We start from the raw sequence: 7208 nt of genomic DNA, 5'->3' as shown, positions 1-7208 counted from the left end.
AAACCTTGGCTGATTCATTGTTTTCCTTCCCCTATTCTCTTTGTATTCTTCCCTCCACTGAAGTCTTACCACCCTCCTCTCCCCACCTTCACACAAACATGCATCCTTGTCTGTTTTCATTTAAAGGCTTCCAGATTTAGTTACGGTACCAGGTAAATCTGGTACCAGATTTACTTATGAAATGGAAATAGAATGACAACCTCAGCTCCCTCTCCCCGGCTGTTCTCCAATTTGGTAAGATCAATAATTCTCATTGTTATAAACAAGAATAAAACATTAAAAGTTATGAATACTGTATCAGGCACTGTATGAAGTGTTTATATGTATAATTGCATTTAATCCTCACAATGACCCTCTGAAATAGGTACAATTCTCATCCACATTTCATAGGGGAAGAAACTGAGGCTCAGAAAGGTTGAGTCGCTTGCCCAAGATCACACAGCTGAGAGTAGTGGAGCCAGGCCTTGACCCAGGCAGCCTGTCCCCAGAAGCAGCAGGAACAGCATGCTCAGAGAGCAAGGCAGCCCCAGGGTCAGGCAGGGGCTGGAGGCCCCTTAGCTGCATCCTTTCCGATGTGGTAGGCAGCGTCTACCACAGACTCAGTCCTCAAGCCCGGGAGGAAGGCCTCCCATGCAGCCGAGGTGGAGCAGGGACCGCCCTTCTGGGAGGGCGTGCTGCTGTTCATAACATGAGAGTGGGGTCCTGTCAAGGGTTGTTGTTTTTCCCCCTCTGCCTCTTCCTCCCACTTCTGACAAGGTTTTCAATTAGCAGCTTGTAGAGGCCCAGCCTGTGGTCCCCATTTCAAGCTATATGCATAACTGAATTCCCCAAGCGGGGATTAAAGGGCAGAGGAAGGTAGGGGGTGGAGGCTGAGGCCCCTTGAACGGGAGGACCGAAATGTGCTGTGGGTATGGGCTGAAAGTAACACCTCGCCTCGTTTAAACTTGAGTGGGGCCAGGGGTCACCTGGGAGGTGACTCTCACAGAGATGAAAGGGGAGATGACTGGCGGCAGGATACGGGGCCCCTGGGCTGGTGGTTGGGCCTCCCTGCCTCGTGTCTGGTTTCTGGTGGGATGGATACAGAAACTGGTGCAGGGAACTGCTCAAGCTTGTTGGTGCTCAGGAAGGAACTTGCTCTCCGTTTTGGGAGGTGAATGAAGCTCCCAGCTTCCTGGTGGCTCTGCCCCATGGGAGGCCTTGGTTATCTTGAGCCTAGGCTGTGTGTTTAATGCCTGGGCTACTTTGAGCCAGTGCCCTCCTCTCTGTCCAGGGCAGAGAGGACACCACTGTTCTGCAGGTGTTTCTGATGGCTGCTTCCTCTTCACTGCCAGGCTAGGTCTACACTTCATCCGGTAGCCACATTGACTTTCTTTTTATCTTTTGAAAGCAGGATCATTGTTTTAAGGAAGGAAAAAGTCAAGATGCACGTGCTTCCCAACACACATAATATGCATTTGCCACCTCCAGCACAGAGCTTGTGATCCACCTGAAAACGAGGGCTTGTCCTGTGGAATGCCAGCAACGTGCTGTGGTCCACGCTGAAAGGAATGTCTCATTGGAACTTATATGGGGCCAACAGTCATCTGAAAAATATGATGGATCAAAGCCAAATGCTGTGTTCTATCATAGAGGGGTAAAGAGGATTTCTAAAAGAGGTTGTGAGTGGCCTTTAAATTCCCAGTATGGGGTTGATGTCCCTTTCTTGTGATCCCCAGACAGTTTGCTCTTGAAGAGGAATGAGGGCCTGGGATATGTCATTGATGGTCCTGAAAGGGATCTGCGTTTGAGGAGGTCAGAGAAGATGTTCTGAAAGTCCGGAGGCTGGGACACACTGCCTTCTCTACAGGCTCGAGAGGGCTCTAAGGAGCAGTTCGAGATGTGTAATGAGGATCCGGGCTCCGGACCTGTTCTGTGGGGAAAAAGTGAGGAAAGTAAGTTTCTGGATAAATCATGGTGATCCTTGAATTTGAAGTTGTCCCCAAAGTTTATCCTCCTCATCAGAGCATATGGTCGTAGCTTCTGTTTTTTCTGTATTTTCCTTTTCTTCCCCTGCCTTTTTTCCCTCCCAGCTCACCACCCACCCCCTCTGCAGCCTCCCCCCCGCCCCCCAGCAAACACATTCTTTTCCCCAGCCAACTGCTTGTTGAGGGCTGTGTGGGGGAACTAGTTCCCCACAAGACAGAGGAACATGTGAAAACAGGCCCTTGATGAAGCTGGACTCAGGGCCACCCACTGCCAACATTTTCTAGGTGAACAAGAATGAATTACAAACGCAGGCTGGACCTCGGTGCTCGGAGCCAAGCCAGCAAGAATTGCCTGTGTTGAGGACAGCGAGGGGGACACACAAACACACACATACACACACACACACAGAGAAACCTGCCTCCCAGGGAAGACTGTGAATCTCAATGGTGTTTCCCTACACATGGTTTCAGCATTTAAAACATCCTGCAAATGAGGCTTTTCCTGTTCTGCACGAGTGGGTTCTCCCCTTCTCCTGCATCTGACATCCCTGCCACCACCCACTGATTGGGCAGAATGATATGATGGGGCATTCATCAGGAGGTTTGGGTGTCCCCGACGAGTAAATCCACTTGCTGGTATGAGTCCCATACATAAAAGGGAAAGTATCACATTTTCCTCTGAATTCTTGAGGAAATTGCTCTCATATACAACACCAACCTTTGGCTGCGCGACAGAGACGGAGTGTCGTTTGCATGCCATTACCAGGCTGTAAAGTCTGGTCAGGGCTGCCTTTTCGGAGTTTCCAATCTTTTGGGATCCTGGGAGGGTCACCCTGCGGGTCAGGTTTGTTTAGTCTGGTCCGTAATGGTGTAAAGTGGCCTTGACTGTTGAGCCTCCCTAAATAATGCCCTATCTGTTTGATACTTCAACAGTCCCTCGGAGTTGTATATATGTTTCACTTTCTAATATTCGAGGCTGAATTGGATTTCATTGTTAATAGAAGGGAAATTGTTTCTAAAAACAACCTCATCTTGCTTTGAAAGTTAGCCAGAGTTCAGAGGGCCCCTGCATTTTAAGGGGTGATCTACATTTTCTCTGGGAAAATCATAGCACACTTCTGTGTTTTTGTATGCATGTTACTCACTCTTTGCAGCTTTTTAAAGGGATTCATCTGAACATATGTCACTTTAGAAAGCTTTGTATTAAAGTATAATGTGCATAGATAAGACAGCACATATAATAAGCATACAGTGAGTTTTAACAAACCCAATACACTCTAGCAACTGGCCCCAGATTAAGAAACAGAACATCGTCAGCACCCCAAAAGCCCCCTCATGCCTCTCCATGGGAACATATACTATTCTAAATTTCTCTTATTTATAATTTATTCAAGGTTTTCTATATTGCACCTTATTCTGTTTTTCTCAATGGTGTAACATTCCCTGAATCATCATATACAAATAAGGGAAAAGAACTTGTCTGATCTGCTGGGTCATAATAAACAGCACCTATCTAGAATCCTTGAATATGGCATTGTAATGTCCTATGGAGCTTTGTAAATGCATCCATATCTTGCCAAAGTGGGGTTCATTTTTATAGGAATCCTTTTAGATGCTCAGAGCTTGCTTTTTTATCTGTTGTACACAAGAAAAGCCTGATTTCACAGATGAGTCTAAATAGCATTGGTCTATCTAGCTCACATCCTAGTTTTGTGAAATACTATATTTATTCAATTTATTTTATTTTATTTTTTTGAGACAGGGTCTTACTCTGTCACCCAGGCTGGAGTGCAGTGGTGCAATCTTGGCTCACTGCAGGCTCCACCTCCCGGTTTTAAGCAATTCTTATGCCTCAGCTTCCTGAATATCTGGGACTACAGGCGTGCACCACCACGCCTGGCTAATTTTTGTATTTTTAGTGAATTCGGGGTTTGGCCATGTTGGCCAGGCTGGTTTCAAATTCCTGACCTCAAGTGATCTGCCTGCTTTGGCCTCCCAAAGTGCTGGGATTACAGGCATGGGCCACCATGCCCAGCCCTTGTTTTGTGAAATACTATCAAACCCACTTTATGAATGTTAAGTAATTAAGTCCTTCGGGGTAGAGAGAATAGTGGTGGAAGAAAGTTATTCGTTGCAAACATTTTTGCTTGGAGGCTTTTAGAAGTAAATAGGTTCTCCTCCCCAATCCCACTATATTTCAAAAAGGAATCTTGTTCGAAGCCCTGTAAATGGACTTCTCCCCTCCTTTTTAAAAGTAGTTCAATTTCTTTCTTCCCAAGCTCCTCAGCTCCCAGAGCAGCTTTCATTACGGCAACATAAATAAAAAGTGACATAAAATTATACAGCCCTGTGTAAAGTAGTTTAAGGAAAATGTCTTTTATGGCAGCTTTTATGGTTTCACCAATTAGTTATTAGATTTTCTCCATTTTTAATTCGCTGTCCTGCATGTGCGTTCTGAAAGGTTTCTTCCCCCCTTTCATCTCTTAGTAGTAACAGGGCTGGGGGGCGTTGAGCCCCTGTTTAGCTGACTTTCTTGTTTCGTGAAGGCTTGCATGACAGCCTGTTGCTAGATGTGGGCAGAGCAAGTCCCTTGGGAGGGAAGCCAGTGTTGAGCCATTCTGTGAAGTGAGCAGAGTTTCACCCCCTCTTCCTGTATGAACACTCAGTGTCCTGTCTCCCGCTGAGGGTAGCAGCAGGCCGGCTACAGGATCCCATCACAGCAGGTGGACCTTAAGCTGATAAATCCTGAATTTTTAGTAACTTTCCAAACATTCCTGGGGAGTGAGAATAACAGAGATTTACTCCTGCCAAAATTTAATCATGCAGAAAAAGCAAAATTTAGATCAGCATATAGATTATTTTTTAATGCGACCGCTCGACAGCGGAGAACAAGGAAGTTGAATACTCAGCGCAGCCGAGTCTAGACCGCTGCAATTTGATTCATTTAGGGGAATTGTATTAGGCTTTCGCTTTGGCTTGGGCTGGGCTGTATCTGTTGGGAAGTGCATGATGTCATCGTGTCAAGCGTGTCACAGCCAAAGCATTCTGGTATTTATGTTGACTTCAGATCTAGCCCAGAGTACATGGCAGGCTCAATTTATTGCTACTTTAACTTTGTTTAGTCATGGAGAGGCTTTATTTATGTTGGTAAATTTCAAACAGTGGCCAAAAGTAACCGCACAATGAAAAGGCCTGCCAGATTCATCATCGATAAATCACCTTGTTGCTGAGTTTCTTTAATTAAGGAAAAACTCCGTCTGTGGATCCCTGTGGTTGCCAGAAGGAAAGGAGGGTGGGGAGTACTTTGATTAATCCATCTATCAGCCTGGCTTTGGAAAGTGAGTCTCCTGTTTCTGATTGTAGCTGGGCAAAGACCTAAATAAAAATTTATCTTGTCAAAACCTATGGGCTAACTGAAAGCAAATAAAGAAGTTTTATGGCATCCACATAAAGTTAAACAAATAACGAGAAAGTGCAGTACGTCCTACAGACATTTTTCAGTACAGTACGTGGCTCTGTTCTTTGGGGAGAACTCATTAACTTAAAAAAAATTACCTTTAATGGGCCACTCGTTATCGTCATCATCAAATGCTTCGCTTATCTAACGTTTCAGTGTTTAATACCTGATTAAAACCAAAGACGGGGGGCTCATGGCTTGGTGCTGTTGGAATACCCAGGATAGAACGCACGGCAGGTGGGGCTTCTAAAGGGTAAAATATGGACGTTGCAGACAGCACTGCAAGTATCTGGGGGAGCTTTTAAAATGGATCCCTCTAGAAGTTAACTGACTTTCCTGAGGATGACATAGTGTTGCAGGGGGAGGGCAACAGGGTGAAGCTTTTTGTGTCTGAATGAACAAGGGACTTCATCTCTGGTTGAACTTACCTTTCATGTGGGGGCTTCTCTCTGCTAGAAAAAGTCTAGAAAAATATGTTGGGGTTAGAAGCCTCTTTTCACCAAATGCAGTTTAAGCAGACTTCTGTCTGGGTTTGGGCTCATGGTGGAGTCCATTTTATTTCTAGGTTAAAAAAAGTCCTTGAATCAGACAAAAGACAGCAGGTAGTGATGGAGAAGGCCAGTTCTCATACTAGCACATACTTCAAAGTATTTGCTTTTCCTTTTTAGGTTATGGAAAGGAGGCTGTCTTGATACCAAGCTTCAGGATCCACCCACAGGAAAAGGTGATTTCTCAAGTGTCAAGTCTTGGCGCACGATGCATTAGGCAATCAGCCCCTGTCTGTTTGATGGAGTTGTACAATAAACATGAGCTTGGGGGAATCAGGAACATTTCGAGAAGCATCTCTGGTGGAATCCTGATGCTGGAGGCCTCTACTTTGGGATGTGACCTTTTTGGGTTGGCTGACTAAAGCTATTCCTGGAGGTCAGCTCGTGGTTTTTCAAGTTTTTGGCTTTTTCCTGCATTCTGTCATTGTGCCTTGACTGTTTTAGTGGGGCAGGATTTCCCGTGACTGAGGATGGTGGTCGTGGTGATGGTGTGAACAGTAAGACTGTCCTCTGCATCAGGTTAGGAGATGTGGGAATGAGACAGAGATGGAGGGGTAAGTTCTGACTTAATCAACCGGATCAGCTTCACTAAACCAGGTAGGTTTCAAGCATTCCCAGACACTAAGCCTACTCCTTAAATCTGCAATGCAATGTTGGTGATTTTAGCCTTCTGGAAGACCTTTCCTTATATTAGTGCGACAACAATTTGCTTAAATGTGGGACAATGTAAGGTTCTCTTGGAGTCACCTTAGTTTGTCTTTAGTGCATCAGAAAGGACACTTTGATTTATCCCAGCATGGAGGTCAGAGATTAACAACAGGACAACAAGCATATACTAAACTCTTGCCATGAATGTAGCAAGTCCATAGAATCCTGTCATGGCCTTTGCCCTGAAGAGGCTTCTGATTTTGAAGAAGTAGGATTTATATAGCTGTTAGATTGAAAGTGAGGACTCCTGCAGATGCAGTTGTAAAATGTTGTCATCCTTTCCGTCTAAGCCTGGACTGTGGGGTTAGCTCTCCATTCCTTGGGTCGGATCTAGAGAAAGTTCCATCACTTTTCTGGCTACTCCAGGATCTTTTGTTTGCAAAAATGTTCTTAATTCAATATTATCACAGTGGTTTTCAACCCGGCCCATCAGAATTGCCCGGGCAGCTCTTAAAAAATATTGATGCCCAGGCTACCCCCAAGACTAGTGAAATAAGAATCTTTGGTGATGAAAAAAAAAAAAAAAAAGAA

At 45.1% G+C, this 7208-nt stretch overlaps 1 long non-coding RNA gene across 1 annotated transcript; it reads left to right on the top strand.

Annotated features, from left to right (window-relative positions):
- The first annotated feature begins 695 nt into the window (after window positions 1-695).
- LOC135966956 (uncharacterized) lies at window positions 696-7208 on the top strand. The gene is made up of 2 exons (XR_010580667.2): window positions 696-1931; window positions 6090-7208. It is a non-coding gene; the product is annotated as an uncharacterized lncRNA (long non-coding RNA).

This window comes from Macaca fascicularis, chromosome 13 (genome assembly GCF_037993035.2).
Source record: "Macaca fascicularis isolate 582-1 chromosome 13, T2T-MFA8v1.1".
Classification (NCBI taxonomy): Eukaryota; Metazoa; Chordata; class Mammalia; order Primates; family Cercopithecidae; genus Macaca; species Macaca fascicularis.
The sequence above is the reverse complement of the archived record's forward strand: the minus strand, read 5'-3'. Positions and strand labels throughout refer to the sequence as shown.